Source organism: Miscanthus floridulus, chromosome 5 (genome assembly GCF_019320115.1).
Source record: "Miscanthus floridulus cultivar M001 chromosome 5, ASM1932011v1, whole genome shotgun sequence".
In the NCBI taxonomy this organism is placed as follows: Eukaryota; Viridiplantae; Streptophyta; class Magnoliopsida; order Poales; family Poaceae; genus Miscanthus; species Miscanthus floridulus.
The window spans coordinates 86,009,417-86,028,788 of NC_089584.1; the positions used below are offsets into that span (position 1 = coordinate 86,009,417).

Consider the following 19,372-nt stretch of genomic DNA (forward strand, 5'->3'; position numbering starts at 1 on the left):
GAATCGGATGGCGACGAGGTGGTGGTTGCCGGTAAACTTTATGGTAGAGTAGGAGGTCCCCGTCCAGTCAGTCAGTCAGTCTATGGCGTGAGGAGGAGTGGCGCGGCGGCAAGATTTGATTGGCGGGCGGGTGCCGGACGATGGATTGGGGAATCCAGTCCAGTGGAGTCAGTAGCCTGATCACCGTTTCCAGTCGGTCGATCAGGCTGTCTGCTAGTATACCTGCCATTGGTGGTGGCGCGCACTGGTGGATGGATCTTGATTCTTGCGGCCGGGCGCGCCGTGTCTCCGTCGCGTGGATGATGTCGTCCGTTCGTTCGTCCGTAGCTTTTGCCGCTTTTGCTGTTTGTTCCCAGCCAGCCAGTCCTCCTGTCCTCTGCTGTTCATTCTTTATGGTCGGTACACTAACCTGCTTGGAGTAAGCAACAAACTTTGCAGGTACAAGCGTTTGTTTTATTAGTAATACTAGGTAAATGATCGTACGTTGCAACAGAAACATATAATATTAAGATAACATATGTATAAATATGTGTTATATTATTATCTAAAATAGATAATGCAACAGTAATGTTCCAATCAACACATGTTTCACGATACATGTTTTACAATATATGGCCCTGTTTGGCTTACCTTATAATCCGCATTATTCAGCTTGTTTTTTCAGCCAGAACTATGTTTTTCTCTCACAACAATTCAGCCAGAACCGTGTTTTTCAGCCAGAGCCAAGTTTCAGCTAGCCGAACGGGGCCATATTGTACAATTAAGAATCTAATCTCACAATAGTTCGACCAGGAGAACATGCTTTGCATGAACATCAAGCTGCAGCTGGTCACCAATCAAAAATGATCCAGAAGATTTTTATGTCCAAGATGCAGAGCTGAAGCATGCAGGAGGCCCAAGCTGTAGTTAGAAGTACCCTGCATATAAGTTGTTTGTTAATTTTTGAAGTTAAGTACTATTGATATCCTGAAAAATATGTATCGACGTGTGATGCATTACCTCTTTCATGGAGTTAGAACATCTTTATATACGATATTCTTTGTGAATATATCCTTTGTCGGTTTCTTCTTTCCCTAATCTTTTCCTTTCTCTTTCCCCTTGTTCACGTCCTTCTCAGCAGCTGGCACGGCTAGAATCCTAATGTTCGATCTTACCGTAGCTCTTGATAGCGTCACATACAATTGACCGTGCGAGAACACTGGTTCCGGCAAGTATACCCCGACGTTAGGGATAGTCTGGCCCTGTGCCTTGTTAATGGTCATCGCGAAGTTAAGCCAAATAGGGAACTGCTTTCGCTTAAATTGGAAAGGGAACATCTCGTCGTCCGACGGACATAATGGTATGCGAGGCAGAAAAAACCCGCTTTTCGGCGTGCTGTCCCAACACAAATTTTGTGTCTATGGTATTTTTTTGGAACCCCCATATAATAAGCCTTGTACCATTACAAAGTCCGTTTGCAGGGTCAATGTTCCTAAGCAATATGACCGGACAACCAATCTTCAACTTCAACACATGTCGAGGTAGACCATTGGGTGTCAAAGTGTTAAGGAATTCCTCAGGGTAGTAGTTGTGCGGATCATCCACCGCACAGTCAAAGCTATGGTACACCATCTCATCCCCGTGGAAACGACCTATCATCTTCATATTAATCATATCAACCCAATCGTTCCGCGTAGATAAGATCACTCAAGAGGTGATATGATCTTTGCTTGATATATTCGCATTGAGGTTAGGGAATATACAGTCAATTAGAGTATCAAGGTCAATATCTTCCCTGCTATGCGGTATGCATATATCATGAGGAAGACGGATTTCATCATCAATAGTCGCCTCCTCAGATCCTCCACCGACACGCAACAAGTATTCTGCAAACCATGGGTCACTCTTTGCTCTCATGTTGCGCACCCATTTTAGATGTCGCATGGAATCCTAAAAGTATGACATCCGCAGCGAGGCACCGACCACCTAAGCCCTTGACCCTCTCCAAATAACGAGAAGAACATGTCTAAAATCTCCACCGAACACCACGGTCTTCCCTCCGAACGACAGCTCAGGTCGGTCCATTATATCACGGAGACTATTGTCCAGCGCCTTGACAGACTGCCTCTTTGTCATGCTAGCCTCGTCCCAAATAACGAGAGATGATGCTCAAAGCAGCTTGGCAGTATCACTCTATTTAGTGAAGGTGCAAAAGGCCCCATTATCAATGGTGAGGGGAATCTTAAAGCGCGAGTGGGCAGTTCTACTACCAAGCATTATTGAGGCTACGGCACCAGATGTAGCTGTTGCCACAACAATGTTTTCTAACTACGTATAGTAGTGAGAAGTGCTCTGTACAGATAAGTCTTTCCGGTCCCGCCAGGACCATCCACAAAAAAGAGACCCCCGTGTTCGGTATCAACCGATGACATAATCTCATCATATGCAGCCCGTTGCTCCTCATTAAGGGTGTCTGACAGAGCCACATCATCCTCGTTAGCCTCAATGCTAGCCTCCTCAAAAACCTCTCTAGGAATATCACAAGATGCATCATATGTGTTATCCTTCTGCATTGATTGTAGCAACTTTCGAATATCTATGAGGACCATCTGCTCCACCATGAAGGTGGATTGATTATTGTACCTATAGTTCTTTGACATTGCCTCCTTGTGTTTCTCCCACAGTCCAAACACATCGCTAGGCTCACAAAATACCAATATTGTTGCAAAGAGCCTTTACAGTGCATATGGCATCATCCACCCAGTTGCCTCAGCGAGACTCTCATTTAGCATATTGTCCTCTTCGATTAGGCCCCTTCTTTCAGCAGCTTCACGGAAGGTCGGTAGGAGTTTGCCGTCCATGTCCTTAGACACTCAAAGGAGGTTGCACTTGCCACGTGGTTTAGGAGAACCCTCAGATAGTAATGCTCCCCCTTGGCTAGATTGGCAGACACGATTCTTCTAATCTGTCATAATGTATCACGATGTATCCTCTTTTGCCAAAATTTGCTCAGTGCTTGCCACGTATAGAACTTTGTAAAGTTTTGGTACAACATACCTCGGGCTGTTTCATCTATCCTGTTCATCTCAAAGTATGCTGTAAGCATTGACTTTTCAACACCAGGACGATTAAGAACTCGTCGAACCCCCTCGCGCTGGTGAAATGACACCATGTGCATGTCTCGAAGATGGAGTTGCAAGGACAAAACAACAGGGTACCTATCACTCAAATCAAAACCGTATATCCTCCACAAGGCTTCTGGAGGGGTTACCCATCTAGCATCTCTGTACTGCTTGATCTCATCAACGTTTCCTTCACTGTCCTCCTTGTCAGCCTCTCTCACAGCCATAGACGCCCGGTCATGTCCCTTGTAGATGTACTTAAACAGATACTTGACTGTCGTGATGCTCCCACATGCCTCAACATTGATGTGGCAATTGAATAGATGGAGGAGATACAAGTTGTAAGGCATGACCCATCTGTTGTCAAGCTCGTGGCTAGGCACCTTTTCCTTTCGACCATCTTCACGTCGTCTATAAATCGGGTATAAATCCTTGCCCTATACTGTGACATCACAGAAAGGTCAAGGGTAATGATTCTTGCATGAATCATGACCCTTTGTGCATGAGCAATTGCGATTAAGCACTCCGTAAGGGCCATGCATCATATGCTTGGTAACCATCTTGTACAAAACTAGATACTTCTTGTTCGGGAGCTCAGCTGAGATGAAGAGATCATACTGCTCTGGGCATGTGATCTTGTATTTCCTATCCATGATTAGCAAAAAATGTGCGTGCGACAAACCCCTCTTTTGGAATTCCACAACATACACATGCGCCCAGACCTTTCCAAGGATATCCTTTTTTAGTAGATTATCCTTTACCTCTTCCAGTTTTGCTTTGAGGACTTGAACAACAAGATCTGGACGATCCTATGGCGTCTGGCCAGGGTAGAGTTCACGCTTGATCTCATCCCAGTTCGGGTTACATGTCATAGTGAGAAAGATGTCCGGTTTACCAAACCTCCATACCAGAGCCATGACATCCATATACCGATGCCTCATGTCACGTGGGCCTCCAATAAATGATGAAGGCATCACTCTCCGCTTTCCAACAGCTTCTGCTCTACCTTCACCTGCATGCAAGCTATCCACCAATCCTTGGTATAGGTCGGCCCTAATCTCCTTCTGATGGTTGCATATATAATCTAATCAAGAGTTCTCAATCTTGATGTATTTGTCAACAACAAACTGTCGGAATAGACGCTTGCCGTAAAGTATGGGGTTAAATATTCCTGGACGCATCTGAAATTTGTAGCAGTAGTAGTCACGCACAAACATGCTTAGTCTACCAGGGGAGTGTATAAAAAATAGCCATGAATTAGAGTTGTTTGTAGAATAACCATTGAGGTGCATGTATGTGAAGCATTTAAATAAGAATAACAAACATGTTTCTTCTTCTGACCCAATACAAGCCTTCTATAGGGCACGATACTCTATGACTTCTTCCATACTAACTCCTTTCTTTGGAATGTCCATGTGCCACCCAAGCTCACCCCTAGGGAAGAATAGAGGGTATGAAAGAGCATCATAACATCCATGATACGAGCAGGTGCCGTGTCTAATTCTATCTTTCCCATGCAAGATAACACTATTCTAGAATTGACCAAGGAGTTTGCTTCCCTCGATCCAAACGACAGCCACCTTTGAAGCTAATGGCGCGTTGTATGTTCTCTGGTCTAGCCTCTAGTCAAGGTTTAGTGTGACACGATAGTCCTCGAGGTGTTTAGCCTGGCCCACACTCCTAAGTTGTTGTGAGTATGGGTTGTCACGAAGGATGGCCACAAGCCTCTTAATGACTTCCTTGTTTTTTTGGCACTTCTCTTCACGACATCGTCGATAGCGGTGCTCAAGGTTTGGATCGTCATCGTAGAAGTAAAGCTCAAGATGTCTTGGCTCCTTACCATCTTCTCTATGAAATGACCTTATGTTGTGATAGATCTGGCCATGTGCATAGAAGGTGTATATGCCACTGTTTTTCATAGTTACAGTAGCGCTATCGAGGCGACAATATAGAGAAGTGAAAGAGAAATGGCCATTGAAAAATCTAATGTTGTTACGGAAGTGCCTAGCATCTGCATCGTTAGTTGACCAAAGACTCATAAGCTCATTAGGTACATTCAGTTCATTGAACTCGACCTTTCCACCATGATAACAGAACCCAGGTGGTTCATGCTCAAAGATTTTTTCATCGCAGTGCTCACAATTTGCGATAGGTTTTAGCATATGGGTATCTATAGGCATGTTACTATACACCTTTTCATATCGGTCAGGTACTTCAGAGATAGAAGCCATGTCTTCCTCAAGGTCATTGTCTTGGACATCGTCATCATCTTCCTCATCTGAAATGACATTTAAGCCACAATAGTAGTTTAGATAAAGTAATGGAAGATTTGATTTCTATTCGGTACTTCACACTAATACCTTGCCTAGCAAACAAGTATCCCTCATCCTCTTCAAATATATCTTCCTCGTCATCATCTATGACCGCCAAAGATACGTGAGGTAGTAGAACTACGGGTAAAAATAAACAAAGGAGTTCAAATAGTTTATAGAATGTTAGAAAATAGTGTAAATTACCACTATCATCAAATAGTGGTGTAGTCGGTGCGGCTGACCTAGGCTAAAGGCTAGGTCCTGTCCTTTCTGATAACCATGTAATGACCATGGTTGAGTTATGTATAGTATAATATATATAATATAGGTCACCTAATAAATAGGATAATGGGCCATCAATATTTACCGTTGTTGGTTAGGACTGATTGGGGCAAGGGTGTGTTATCATTTAGGTGTTCCTCCTCCATGCATTCACAATCATCAAATAGTGGTGCCGTCGATGTGGTAGATGTAGCCGGAAGGTTGGGTCCTGCCCTTTTTATTAATCACAGAATGACCATGGATCCGTTAGATATAATATGGTATATAGCTCACCTAAATAGGATAATGAGACATCAATATTTACCGTTGTTGGTCATGATTGATTGAGGCAAGGGTGTGTTAACATCCACTCGATCTTCAGCCATGCAGTCACCATCTTTATTAGACGCCCTTGTGTTTGAACCAATGCGACGCTGAAACATCGTGTTACGACGGGTTAACAAAGCATGTCTTTGTCCAGATGAAACATGTGATTTTTGTGTCATATGACCAGGCAGTAACTCATCACAGCCTTCATCATCGGGCTCCTCATGAGGTGGAGGAATATAAATAGTTGTTGCACTGGACTATGAGATAACACAATCACTAGATTTCGCCATGGATCCATGAGCTCCAGATGCACCCATAGTGGGCCACACAATGTTAGGACTAAATGCAATAAAAAAGGTCAGGACTAAATAATGGGTTCTCCATGGCGATAGACTCTGGGTGCAGGGTGTGTTTCCGCACCTCTTTAAATTTTTTCTTAGACAATTTCAATGCCTCCTTACGCTTGGGTTCAGTATTGTGCAGCTGTTGACGCTCACGTCTTGCCTATCTCTGTTCAGGTGTCATATTTCTGTACCTTTCCCTATCGTGGTTACTCCTTGATATCCTTTACACACATGTTTCATCAGCACTGGGAACAGGGGTATTAGTGAAACCAATAGTGCTCTCCTTATCTATAGTCTCCGTTTCGGGCTCATCTATAAATGCAATCATATAAATTTAACCATTAGCTTTATTGAGTCATATTACTGCAATATCATTTTAAAAGACATAAAATATTTTAGCATCCTTAATTACATGATAACCGAGTGGACATGTTCTCATCAACAATATTGTGGGTCTGATAGAAATTATTCCTATAGAGCCAATCATATGTTTCTACAGGATCCATGTTTTCCTTATTTGATGCAGCGTCATTATCTACAAATGATTTACACAAAACATATAATCTGTAAGAAAAAATACATGTTAATTCATCACTACATGACAATGTCAACATGTTAGGATGTGTTACAATTGGTAGTTCCAAGAACATGCTGGTTTTTTCCTCTGCTGATAGGATTCACGGCGCCTCTTATTAATTGCATCCTTTTGTTGAAGCCATCGGGCTCTATCCCTTTCCCTCTTACGTTCTTTAGCATCGACTGCAGTTAAAGTTGAATTAATAAGTTAACATACACATAGTATATGCCATGTTTTTGACACGATGTTATATTACCTTCTTTGGCAGTGTTAGTCTTGTCTTCCAATGGTGCACGAGAATTGTTATCCATTGAGTGAATCTATAATAGAAAAATTGAAATAGTTAATATTAATTGCAATTAGCACTTAAGAGCTAGCAGCTAATAGAAATGGTGCAGGAAAAACTTAGAAATGTTGACTCTGGTTCTAGTGTGAACCGAATGCTACGGAGGCATTCTAGTTTCTTGTAGATGTAAGCTACCATCAACAGTGTAAAGATGAAAAGAGCAACACTTGTTCTGCAAATTGCTTCTTATTGGTGGTTTAGTATATTAACTTATTTTTTCGTTTGTTAGTAATGTTTTATTCAGATAGATTGCAAAGAGTTGAACTTCAGGCAACAAAATTAGCTTCATTTCATTGTGTTTAGGACTATATAAATCATTTCATTGTGTTTAAGGGTATGGAAACAAATAATGGGTCAAAATCAACAAACAAATAATAGAGCCTCACTGTCTCAGAAATACAGAATTCAACAACCAAAACAAAGGGTTACATAATTATTGTCAAATCAAGACTTGTATGATCAATGAAGCAAGACTCACCTGGTTTAATGAAGCGAGTGCTGCTGGTTTGAATCGATGAAGACACTGGTTTAGCCTCTTCCCTGTCGACGAAATATGGTCAGCAGTCTACCTAGGGGTATGCCCAAGGTAGTAGATTGTTGGCAGACAGATGCGCAAGCCACAAACAAGACGGTAACGCAAGACAGACACGAGGTTTTATCCAGGTTCGGCCGCCAAGAAGGCGTAATACCTACATCCTGCGTCTGATTGTATTGCTGTATGTCAATGAGATATGTTTTTTAGAGGGGGCAGGGTTACAGATCTGGAAACTAATCCTAGTCAGTTACAATTGCCATAGGTGACCGGATAAGGATTCCTATTCTAACCGACCAAGATCTTGCTTGATCGCCAAATCTATCTTGACTCCTTGCGCGGGACTCCGAATAGGTTGGCCGGGCCACGCGTTGTCTTTTGGTGGACCGGACCCACTGATCTGGGCTGGCCCAATCTTAGCCGTAAGGGTATAGGGGTTAATACCCCCACAGCTAGTCCCCGAGCACCATGTATTATGTTGCGACACGCCATTTTAACCTTCTCCTAATAGTAAGGCTTGAGTCCTTGACATTTTTGACCACCGTTGTCACCGGAGAAGTAGGTTGTCTGAAGAATGTATGGTGCTCTTAAGAAAAAAGAAAAAGATTTCCATCCTGTGAAGTGTGCCCACTTGTATTTCTGAAAAGAAATGTAAGTGAATCTTGAAGCATAGCATCCTTGATCATCAGAGGCGTAGAGGTCAGAAAACAAACACATTCACTGCAAGGTGAAGTATGCCCACTTAGTCCCCGAGCCTGGTAGTAGGTGACGTAGGCACGTGGTGCCAGGGTCTAAAAAGAATTCCCAGTTAAGTTGAGAACCCAATCGTCGTACAGGCGATACGAGATGCACCGGTAGGTGCATCGTATCGATGTAGTCCCCAGGCTTGCTGGAAGGCGAAGTATGAGCCTTGTAGCAAGGTCTAAATAAATGTCTCTCAACTGTATGTGAGTACAAATCACATGTAGCCGAGGAGAACGATCTCCGAGCAGTGGTCGGGACAGTTCCCAAGCACGATAGTAATCCGTTTAATCAGTCAAAGCATAAGGGTCGATTAAATAAACACATTCACCGCAAGGTGAAGTGTGCCCACTTAGTCCCTGAGCCTGGTAGTAGGTGACGTAGGCACGTGGTGCCAGGGTCTAAAAAGAATTTCCACTGGAGTTAAGAATCCAATCGTCGTACAGGTGATACGAGATGCACCGGCAGGTGCATCGTACCGATGTAGTCTCCGAGCTTGCTAGAAGGCGAAGTATGAGCCTTGTAGCAAGGTCTAAATAAATGTCTCTCAACTGTATGTGAGTACAAATCACATGTAGCCAAGGAGAGCGGTCTCCGAGCAGTGGTCGGGACAGTCCCCGAGCACATTAGTAGTCAGAGCAGTCCCCGAGCACGGTAGTGGTCATAGCAGTCCCCGAGCATGATAGTGGTCGTAGCAGTCCCCGAGCACGGCAGTGGTCTGGACCATCCTTGAGCACAAGACATGCAACGAAAAAACGAACGCCGCTTGTACTATTATTTGGTGTATTTATTTATCTTCTTATTCTGTCAAGTCCAATCGTACATGTCTGGTCAAAAAAGCAGACATGTATAGCACGTCATACTGTCTTCTTGCCCTTTCTAGCAAATAGTCGCTTGGCACATGTAAAGAGGTGCGTCAGTGTGGGCCCTCTCACACTAGCAACGAAGAGGCGCGTACACTAGTAATGAAGGGGTGCGTTTATTGGCGTAGATCTCGAGGTTGTGAAAACAACCGTCTGCGGCGCGTGCGCACGTCTCCCAAGAATCTCGGACGGACAAAACGACGGAACTCTTGGTTATTTATAATATAGAATTGGTAAGTTACTTTTTACCGATCCCCATTATCATTCGCCGCCGCAGCCTTCTTCTTCCTCTTGCCAAACCCTATACCTCTAAAATCATCACCAATCACCCCTCCACCGTATCCACCCCTTTAGCAAGGATAGATTAATGGCGAAGAGGGATGCCCAGAAGAAAGCCGGAGTCATGGCGAAGGAGTGGTGGAAGTCAAGGAGCAATGAGCAGACCATCGAAGACCTCGTCACCATGGGAGTGCTCCACAACAAGGCACTCGCGGGATGGCGTGCGCCGAAAGGAGAAAGCTACCCCGATCCACAACTAGGTGAGATTGTGGTTTTCGAGGATTTCTTCAAGCGGGGTTTTGGGGTTCTAGTGCACCCTTTCCTTCAGGGGCTCTGTTTGTATTACGAGATTGGGATTTGCAATCTGCATCCCAACTCGATTCTTCTTGTCTCCACCTTCATCCATCTTTGCGAAGCATATGGTGGCTTCCAGCCCCATTTCGACCTCTTCCGCCATCTATTCTGTCTACGGACGAAAGGAAGTGGCGGCTCGAAGATAGCCAGAGGCGTATACCTCAATCTGCGTGATGGGATGAAGGCCCAGTACTTGCACTGCCCTTGGAACACGTTGCTAGATGACTGGTACAAGAAGTGGTTCTACATCCATGAAGAGCCGAACACAATCACCCTGTGCGACGTGGGGTTCATTCTAGAGAAGAAGAACAGCTGGTCGGAGAAGCCCGAGCACTTGGAATAGATCGCAGAACTGCTTGGGATGATCCCGTGGGGGAAACTGGATGGTCCAAGCGTGGTCGGGAACTTCATCAGCCGAAGGATCCAGCCCTGCCAGAGGAGGGTACATCCGTGCTACGAATACCAGGGTAGCGCAGATCCAACGAGGACCAGGAATGAGGCGCTTGACAAGATAGAAATCAAAGCCAGGATTGGAGAGCTATTCAACTTAGCTGATCCGAATTATGTTAGGTTAAGCGATATCGAGCACGCCTTCAAGCTGGCCTAACCTCCCCCAAAGGTAAATTATGCTACCTTGTACCTATAGAGTTATGCTGTAACAAAAATTGACTGTGTTGTCGCCTTTATATTTCCCAGAGTAATGGTCGTGACAGGGCAGCAATGTTTGTGTCTCCACCCCCTGGTGTGGATTGGCCGCAAGTTGCCGGCCCAACCACTCAGACCAGTGCCAGGGCCGAAGACGTCGACTGGGCCATACTCAGGGTTGGGGAGGAGGCAATGGCCAGGGCTACTGGCAAGCGGCCGGCGGCCAGCAAACATCGTTAGGCCATCTTCCCACTGTCAGATGATGAAACAGAGGATGCAGACATCTTCCGACTCATCTCTCGAAAGAGGAGGAGACAACTGGAGTAGACGGAGTAGGGTGGCTCCTCCGTGCCAACAGGGATCGCATCACCGACCACTGCAACGCAGAGGACAAGCGGCAAAGGGGTCGAGCACCAAGCCCCGGCGCCGGTATTGGTCGTGGAAAAAGACCCGGTGGCACCCGCCGAGCATGTGGAGCAAGCACGGTCGAAGAGACGCTCCTTCGCCACGTCATTCCGTGCTTCCAAGCTGTAAGTATTTGCAACCTTGATGTAAGCTTACAATTTGTATTGGATAATGTTGTCTTTTCAACTTATCTCTGATATATTAGGTCGGCATCCACCGAAAATCCCGACCAGCTAGCCAGGTGCGGCATGGCTTCGCCAGTAATGGCAGAGAGAACTGCCCAGTAGCCGGCTATGGAGGAACCCGTAGAAGAAAATCCACTAGAACCTCAGCAGATGAGCGGCCAGACGACAGTCCCCAAGCAGCTGGTCGAGAAGAGAGCCGAGCCAAGTACAAGTGCTCCGAGCACTAACCCTGCTGAGGGGGATACTTCGGCACCAAGTGGACCAGACCAAGCCGAGGAGCAGCAGCCGGAGGTGGCACAGAGCACGCTTGTCGATGCCACGGCTCGTGGGAAAGCTATAGTGGTCGTAGAGACTACAAACTCTAGACCAGCGCCGCTTCCTGAACAAGAGGCCAAAGAGGATGAAGTAGAAGAGGTCCTAGGCCATCCCCAAGACAAACAACAACATGTATATGTGTCGTGCTGGCGGAACGACCAGTGGGTTATGCATGAGGAAATCCCAGAGGTCGAAGAGACCCTGAAAGTTGAACGAGCAGCAAAACGTCTGGTGACGGAAGTCCAGGTATGTTTGGCTTGACCACTTGATCCTGTTATTCAATCAAACTATCTGACTTAGCTTGTTTACATGCAGGACTTGATGAAGACCGCAAAGTACCAAAAAAAGTGCTTCGACCAAATTGAGGGGATCACGGCAAGCAATAGAGAACTGGCGGCCGAGGTGGAATGCTTGTGCCACCAACTTGAAGCCGCCGACCAGGAGATGACGGAGCAAGAGGCACAAAACCAGAACCTAGTCGTCTAGCTCAGTAATAAAGAGCAAGAAAAAACAAGTAAGTTGTCATTTTATCACAACAAGTGCATGACACGTGTTGTTGCATTGTTGGTAGTGACAACTGTAGTGCAGGCTTAGAAGTTGAAGTTGTCCATCTCCAAGAGGAGAATAGCTGTGTGGCCGCAGAGTGTGGTCGCCTGAAGGAGGACAACGAGAAACTGGCGCGCGACTAGTCTCAACTCCAGGACCGCACAACTAAGATGAAGGAGGAGCTAAAAAGTAAGTGTTTTAGACCACCTTGCTCATTCTATTGCCCGCCTTATCTTGTCATGCCATTACATTTTGATGTCTTGTATGGTTTGCTGTTTTAAATGTCAATGCCAAGAAACATCTAGAAGCCGTGATGAAAGATCGTGACGGCTGGAAGGCGTGATGCCTAGAGACCACTGAGGATTGGGACACATGGAAGAACCGGTGCTAGGAAGTGGCAACTGGCATTTTGCCCATCCTCGACCTTATCGACCCAGCGCTTACGGAGGAAGTGCCAAGGACGCCGCAGCTCGGACTAGTTGAGAGATGCCGAAAGGCATGGGGATGGTTCCAAGAGTTCGTGAAGGAGGCGGGTGAGTACATAGGTGCACATGTGCTAAGCATGGTGCGTGCCCACTACCCCCTGATCGATCTCAAGCGCCTGGAGGCTGGGTACCCGAAGGAGGTAGACCCAGATAAGGCTAAGGAGCTTCGGATGACCCAGCTGGACCTATCGTCAAAGATAATTGGCGATATTAACCTGTGTGGAGGTGGGACAGCACCTGTACAGGATACGCCATCGACAAGTCAGCTGGAAACGCCACCAGTTGTGAGCCAACCGACGAAGCCTGCGGTCTCGACCAGCCAGGCATCGGCGGGACCATCCTCTTTAGCTCGACCATTACAAGAGTCCCCAAGACTCGAGCAGGATATCAGAAGCAGCGAGCAGCGGGTGCCGCGTGCCCCGACCAGCCAATAGAATAGGCTAGAGCTGTAGAAGAAGGACATAGTTGTGTTATTGTAAACTTGGGCCTCTTCAGGCAAGCTTGTAATAACGTAACTGTATATCATCATAAGCTTGTTTGCTTTATATAAAACATATTTAAGCTTGAAACTCATGTTGGTGTAACTAAGTGAGAACATGTTAACGTTCTGTTTAGTTGTACCATTTTACTCGACACGTCATCCCGAAAAGTTTGTGCGGCCCTAGTTTGCCATGTGGTCAGAGTGTGAGGTGCGTGACCTGTGCACACGTAGACGCAGACAAGTCAAACTAGGGGGGACCTGCCAATCACCCGTAGCATAGAGAGCGGATCCCATGCACGCGTTGGGAGGAACCGGAGACAGGGCCTACTCCGAAAACCGTAGAAGGAATGGTGGTCGGCTTTTACTGGCTAAGTTAGAATAACCATAAAATTCGAAGTGACACATTAGAGTGGTCGGAGAAATCATAATAGCTTTATTGAAGTAAATCGAAGGTACAAGAGGAGTACATATCTCAGTAGTTAAGCATAGAAACGTCTAAGCTTGTCGATATGCCATGAATTTGGTACGTCCGTACCATCCAGGTGAGCTAACCTGTAAGACGTTGGTCATGTGACTTCCTTGATCATGAAGGGCCCCTCCCATGGGGTTGCGAGTTTATGGACACCAGCCTGATTTGTCTTCCACTTCAGGACCAGGTCCCCGACCACGAAGAACCGCTCTTTAACGTTCTTGTTGTAGTACCTACGCAAAACAGCAAGGTATTTGGCTGTACGTACACAAGAATCGAGCCGCTTCTCTTTTGCACTATTCACTTCTAGCTCCCGTACTTCATTGACCTTGCCTTCGTCGAAGTTCTCTACCCGTGCTGATCTGAAAGCTATATCTGCTGGGAGGACTGCCTCAGCGCCATAAACCATAAAGTATGGTGAGACGCCAGTGTTACGACTGGACTGAGTTCTGAGGCCCCAGACCACGGCTGGCAACTCTTTGAGCCATCTTTTGGGAGCTTTGTCATTTTCTCTGTACATCCTCTTCTTCAATGCGTCCAAGATCATGCCATTTGCCCGCTCGACTTATCCATTAGCTCTAGGGTGCACCACCGATGCTCCTTTCATCGCAGAAGTCCCAAAAAGCGTTCCCGGTGAACTGAGTACCCAGATCAGTGATGATGTTGTTGGGTATGCCAAAATGGTGGATGACCTGGTCGAGGAACGTGACAGCCTTTTCTGAGGATGCCTGTACCAGAGGCATGTATTCTATCCACTTAGAAAATTTGTCGATCAGCACAAAGATGCATGTAAATTTCCCAGGAGCCGGTTTGAAGGGCCCGATCATATCCAATCCCCAGCATGCGAAGGGCCAAGAGGCTGGTATTGTCTGGATCTCATGTGCTGGTACGTGGATTCTCTTGGCGAAGAACTGACAACCCTCATAGTGGCGGACTAGCTTCTCTGCGTCGGCTACTGCTGATGGCCAATAGAACCCTGCTCAGAAAGCCTTACCGACCAGCGTTCTTGAGGCCGCGTGGTTGCCGCAGGAGCCAGAGTGGATTTGGTTCAGGAGATGTTCGCCATCCTCCTGGGTTATACACTTCATCAAGATTTCCTCCTTTGCGTTCTTGCACCATAACTTGCCATTGATGAGCAGGTACTGCTTACTGCGACGCATCAGGCGCTCGTTTTCTATCCGATCAGTGTAACCGCTATCATCTGTTAGGTACCTGATGAAAGGTATTCTCTAGTCGGGCTCATGAGTGGTCGGAGGCGGCTCGATGGTGCTCGACGCCGGAACCGTAGCCACCAATTGCTGGTCTGGAGCTTGTCTACCGTGGAATCTTCCTCTTCGATGGAAGGCATGAGCAGGTCTTGGACGAATACGTCCTCAGGATGATCCTAACTTTGACAGCGCATCCGCTGCTTGATTTTTGTCCCGGACCACGTGTATGTACTCAATGCCATAGAACCTGCCTTCCAGCTTTCTGATCGATTTGCAGTATGCATCCATCTTTTCGCTGGTCGTGTCCCAGTCCTTGTTGAGTTGGTTGATGACCAAAGCCGAGTCTCCATAGACATAGAGACATTTAACGCCGAGCTCAACCGCAATGCGCAAACCATGTAGGCATGCTTCGTACTCGGCGACATTATTAGATGCTGGGAAATAAATCCTGAGGACGTATCGGAGCTGCTCCTTGGATGGTGAAACAAAAAGGACTCCTGCCCCCGCACCGTAAATGTTGAGAGAGCCATCAAAGTACATCGTCCAATACTCATCGGACCCCGGAGAGGCAGGCGTGCTTAAGTCTGTCCACTCAACGATGAAATCGACGAGTGCCTGAGACTTGATTGTAGTACGGCTTGCAAATTCCAAGGAGAAGGGGCATAACTCCATTGCCCATTTGACGATGCGCCCGTTCGCATCCTTGTTGCTAATGATGTCTCGTAGAGGGTACTCAGTCATGACCACCACACGATATCTGTCGAAGTAATGTTTTAACTTTTGGGATGTTATCAGTATGGCGTAGATCAACATCTGGATCTATGGGTACATGGTCTTGGATTCATTGAGTACCTCACTGATGAAATAGATTGGTCGCTGTACCTTGTAGACGTGGCCGGACTCGTCGTGCTCGACCACCATGGCCGTGGAGACCACTCGATTAGTAGCCGCAATGTAGAGCAGGAGTGTTTCGTTTTCTCTAGGAGCAGTGAGGACCGGAGGTGATGTAAGGTATTGTTTTAGCTATGTGAAGGCAACGTCTGCTTCCTCCGACCACTCAAACTTTTCGGATGCTTTGAGCAGTTTAAAGAACAGTAATCCTTTTTCGCCTAATCTTGATATGAAATGGTTGAGGGCGGCCATGCATCCGGTAAGCTTCTGAACATCCTTCACCTTTTTGGGCGGCTTCATGTTCAAGACAGCTTTGACTTTCTCTAGGTTAGGGCGTATGCCATCGTAACTGACGACGTTGCCAAGCAGTATGCCAGAAGGAACACCAAAGATGCACTTCTTTGGGTTTAATTTCCACTGGAATGTGTTAAGGGCTGCAAAGGTGTGTTCCAGGTTGTCAACAAGGGTATGTGCTTCCTTGGTTTTGATAACTATATCATCAATATAAGCCTCGACGAGGTCGTCTTTTATCTCTTCTTTGAGGCAGGCCTGTATAGCGCGTTGGTAGGTAGCCCCGACGTTCTTGAGCCCGAACGACATAGTCGTGTAGCAGTAGGCGCCGAAAGGCGTAATAAAAGATGTCTTGATCTGATCGTCCTTTTTGAGAGCGATCTGGTGATAACTAGAGTAGCAATCGAGAAAGGAAAGCAGCTCGCAACTGGCGGTTGAATCTACGACCTCGTCTATGCGAGGTAAACCGAAGGGGTCCTTAGGGCAGTGTTTGTTGAGATCAGTGTAATCAACGAACATTCTCTATTCATTATTCTTTTTGCGTACAAGAACCGGGTTGGCTAACCACTCGGGATGATACACTTCTTTGATAAATCCGGCTGCCAAAAGCCATGTAACTTCTACCCTAATCGCCTCCTTTTTGTCGCGAGCGAACCGTCGTAGCTTCTGCTTGATAGGTTTGGCCTTGCCGTTGACATTCAAGGAGTGCTCGATCAAGTTCCGAGGTACACCAGGCATGTCAGCAGGTTTCCATGCGAACACATCCATGTTGCTCCTCAAGAACCTAACGAGCGCGTCTTCCTATTTGGGATCCAGGTTGGCCCCGATAAGGGCCGTTTTGCTGGGATCGCCGTTGACCAGCTGGATCACCTTGTGCTCCTTGGACTTGATGTTCTTGCGTGGAGCCTCGAGCTCTGGGATCTCCAGGTGGTCGGCCGAGGTTTTCTTGGCGTTGAGCATGGTCTCGGCCATGCGAATAGAGAGGTCGTGAGCCTCTGCTATTTTGAAGCTGTTGTCCTCGCAAGTATAAGCTACGTATATGTTGCCCCTGAGGGTTAGAACTCCTTTCTCGGTAGGCATCTTGAGCACCAGATACCTGTAATGAGGTATGGCCATGAACTTGGTGAGCGACGGTCGACCAAGAATAGCATGGTAGGTGCCGTCGAAGTCAGCGACCACGAAGTTGACGTAGTCGGTGCGGAAGTGGTCCGGGGTCCCAAATTACACAGGTAGCATGATCTGCCCGAGAGGTGTAGAGCTCTGTCCGGGGAGAACACCCCAGAACTATGCCTCGTACGGCTTGAGATCCGCCTGGGTTATCTTCAGGGCGGGCAGACTGTTCTTGAACAGTATATCGATGGAGCTACCGCCGTCGATTAGCACTCTATCGAACTGAACCTTGTTGATGCAAGGATCGAGGACCAGGGGAAAATGTCCTAGCTCAGGTATTGTGGCCCATTGGTCCTTTCTACCGAAGGAGATCTCGCGGTGAGACCATGGAGGGAGCCGTGGATCGGCGAGGAGGTTATCAGTGTTGGCCACGTTCAAGCAAGCGTGGGCGAGCAACTTGCGTTCTCGTTTGGTCTCGATGGACACTTTGCCTCCGATGATGGTGTGCACGCGATCGGTTGGCTTGACGTACTTGTGACGGGGATCTGCGTCTTCATCGTCGTTGTCCTCGTTGCGCTGTTCCCCTGCGTCGTTAGGCTTGTCGGATGTATCCAGAGCCTGTTGACACGTGTAGATAGACTTGAGAACGCGGCAATTCTCCATAGTATGGTTTGACTTGGGATGGAGCTGGCAGGGCCCTTTCAATGCTTTGGTGTAGTTGTCTTCGTAGTTACAATGTCCGCCATGTTTTTAACGGTATTGACCTCGCCGTCGTCTTCCCGAGCACGCTTGCCCCTGTAATCGTCACGGCGGTTATGCCGCTGATTACGTTGGTCACGGTGGTCACGGGAGTCGTTGCGCTAGTTGCGGCGGTCAAAATTGTTGTTCCGACCACGGTTGCTGCGGTAGTCGTCATGGTGTGGGGGGTGGTCGGAGCGTGGAACCCTTGCTGCTTCTTCGATAATTATCTTTTTAGCGTCGTCGGCGTCAGCATATTTCTTAGCGGTGGCCAGGAGCGCTGTGACCGATTTAGGCCTCTTGCGTAGGAGCTTGTCCCTTAGGGCGTCGTGGAAGCGGAGGCCAGTGATGAAAGCCTCGATTGCCTCGTTGTCGGAGATTGATGGGACCTTGATGCGCATCTCCGAGAAATGCCGGACGTACTCGCACAGTGGCTCATCTTTTCGATCTCGAATTCGTTGCAGATCATATTTGTTGCCGGGTTGCTCGCAAGTAGCAATGAAGTTGTCGATGAAGGCTTGCTTGAGCTCTTGCCAAGAATCAAAGTAGTTCGCCGACAAGCTGACCAACCATTGGTGACCTGCATGGCCAACAGCGACTGGGAAGTAGTTAGACATGACATGTTCGTCAGCCATGGCTGATCTACACGCAGTTTCGTAGAGCATGACCCATAATTCGGGGTTCTCCATGCCGTCGTACTTCTAAAGTTTCTCGAGCTTGAAGTTCTTGGGCCATATGACTTGGCGAAGGTGTGGAGTAAACTGCTTCAAACCCAGTGGGCCGTGGACAGTGTCATATTCCATACGACGATAGCTTTCGTGGGATGCACGATCGTTGGCTCTTTGGTTGATGCGAGCGCGCAGATCACGTCCTCCGAGGTAATGGCGGAGATCGTTATTGCCATCACGGCGATCTCGGTTGCCATCTAGATTAGCCCTGTGACCGTGGTTATCGCAGCGGTTGTCTCGGCGGTTATCGTCCCAGACGTCGTGGCGGTTGCCATCCCGACGGCGGTTGTCATCCCGACCACCATCATGGCCACTGTTTCTGCCTTGACGGTTGTCTGATGGGTCATTGTTGCGCGAGCCACGTTGGTTGAGTGGCTGTGAGCGACTTGAGTACTGGCGGCTGTGGCTTGACTCGACTGAGACGGATGGAGCCCGGGCTTGATTTACAATCTCTGCGGTCTGGGCCATAGTAGCCATCAGATAGGCTTGTATTTCGTCGCGCACTGCTTGGATTTCCGGGGTATTGGGTAGCCGTTGCATCGTCACCATAGCAACGGCTACGTTGGTGCTTGGAGTCCTAAATACCTATTTGTCCCCCACCCTGTCGAAAGCATTGTTGAGGTCGCGTGGCTGGACCCTTATGCGTCGTGCCTCCTCTTCTGCTTCAGCTTCGATTTGCTGGCGATTAAACCGGTCAATATTGCGTGCCTCGCGTGTAATCCTTTCTTGTTCTGTTTCGCCAACTGCTGGCGGTTCGTCATTGCTGACAACATTGATCAAATCCCCTTGCCTTGGCGGGAAAGACGGGAATTGTGGGAACCCCAGGGCGTGGTCT

The 19,372-nt window shown here is 47.4% G+C and overlaps 2 pseudogenes; both read right to left on the bottom strand.

The window, feature by feature from the left end:
* Positions 1-1,073: 1,073 nt before the first annotated feature.
* LOC136454867 (uncharacterized) lies at positions 1,074-3,328 on the bottom strand (annotated as a pseudogene).
* An 861-nt stretch (positions 3,329-4,189) lies between these two features.
* On the bottom strand, positions 4,190-5,934 carry LOC136454868 (uncharacterized; annotated as a pseudogene).
* Positions 5,935-19,372: the final 13,438 nt, after the last annotated feature.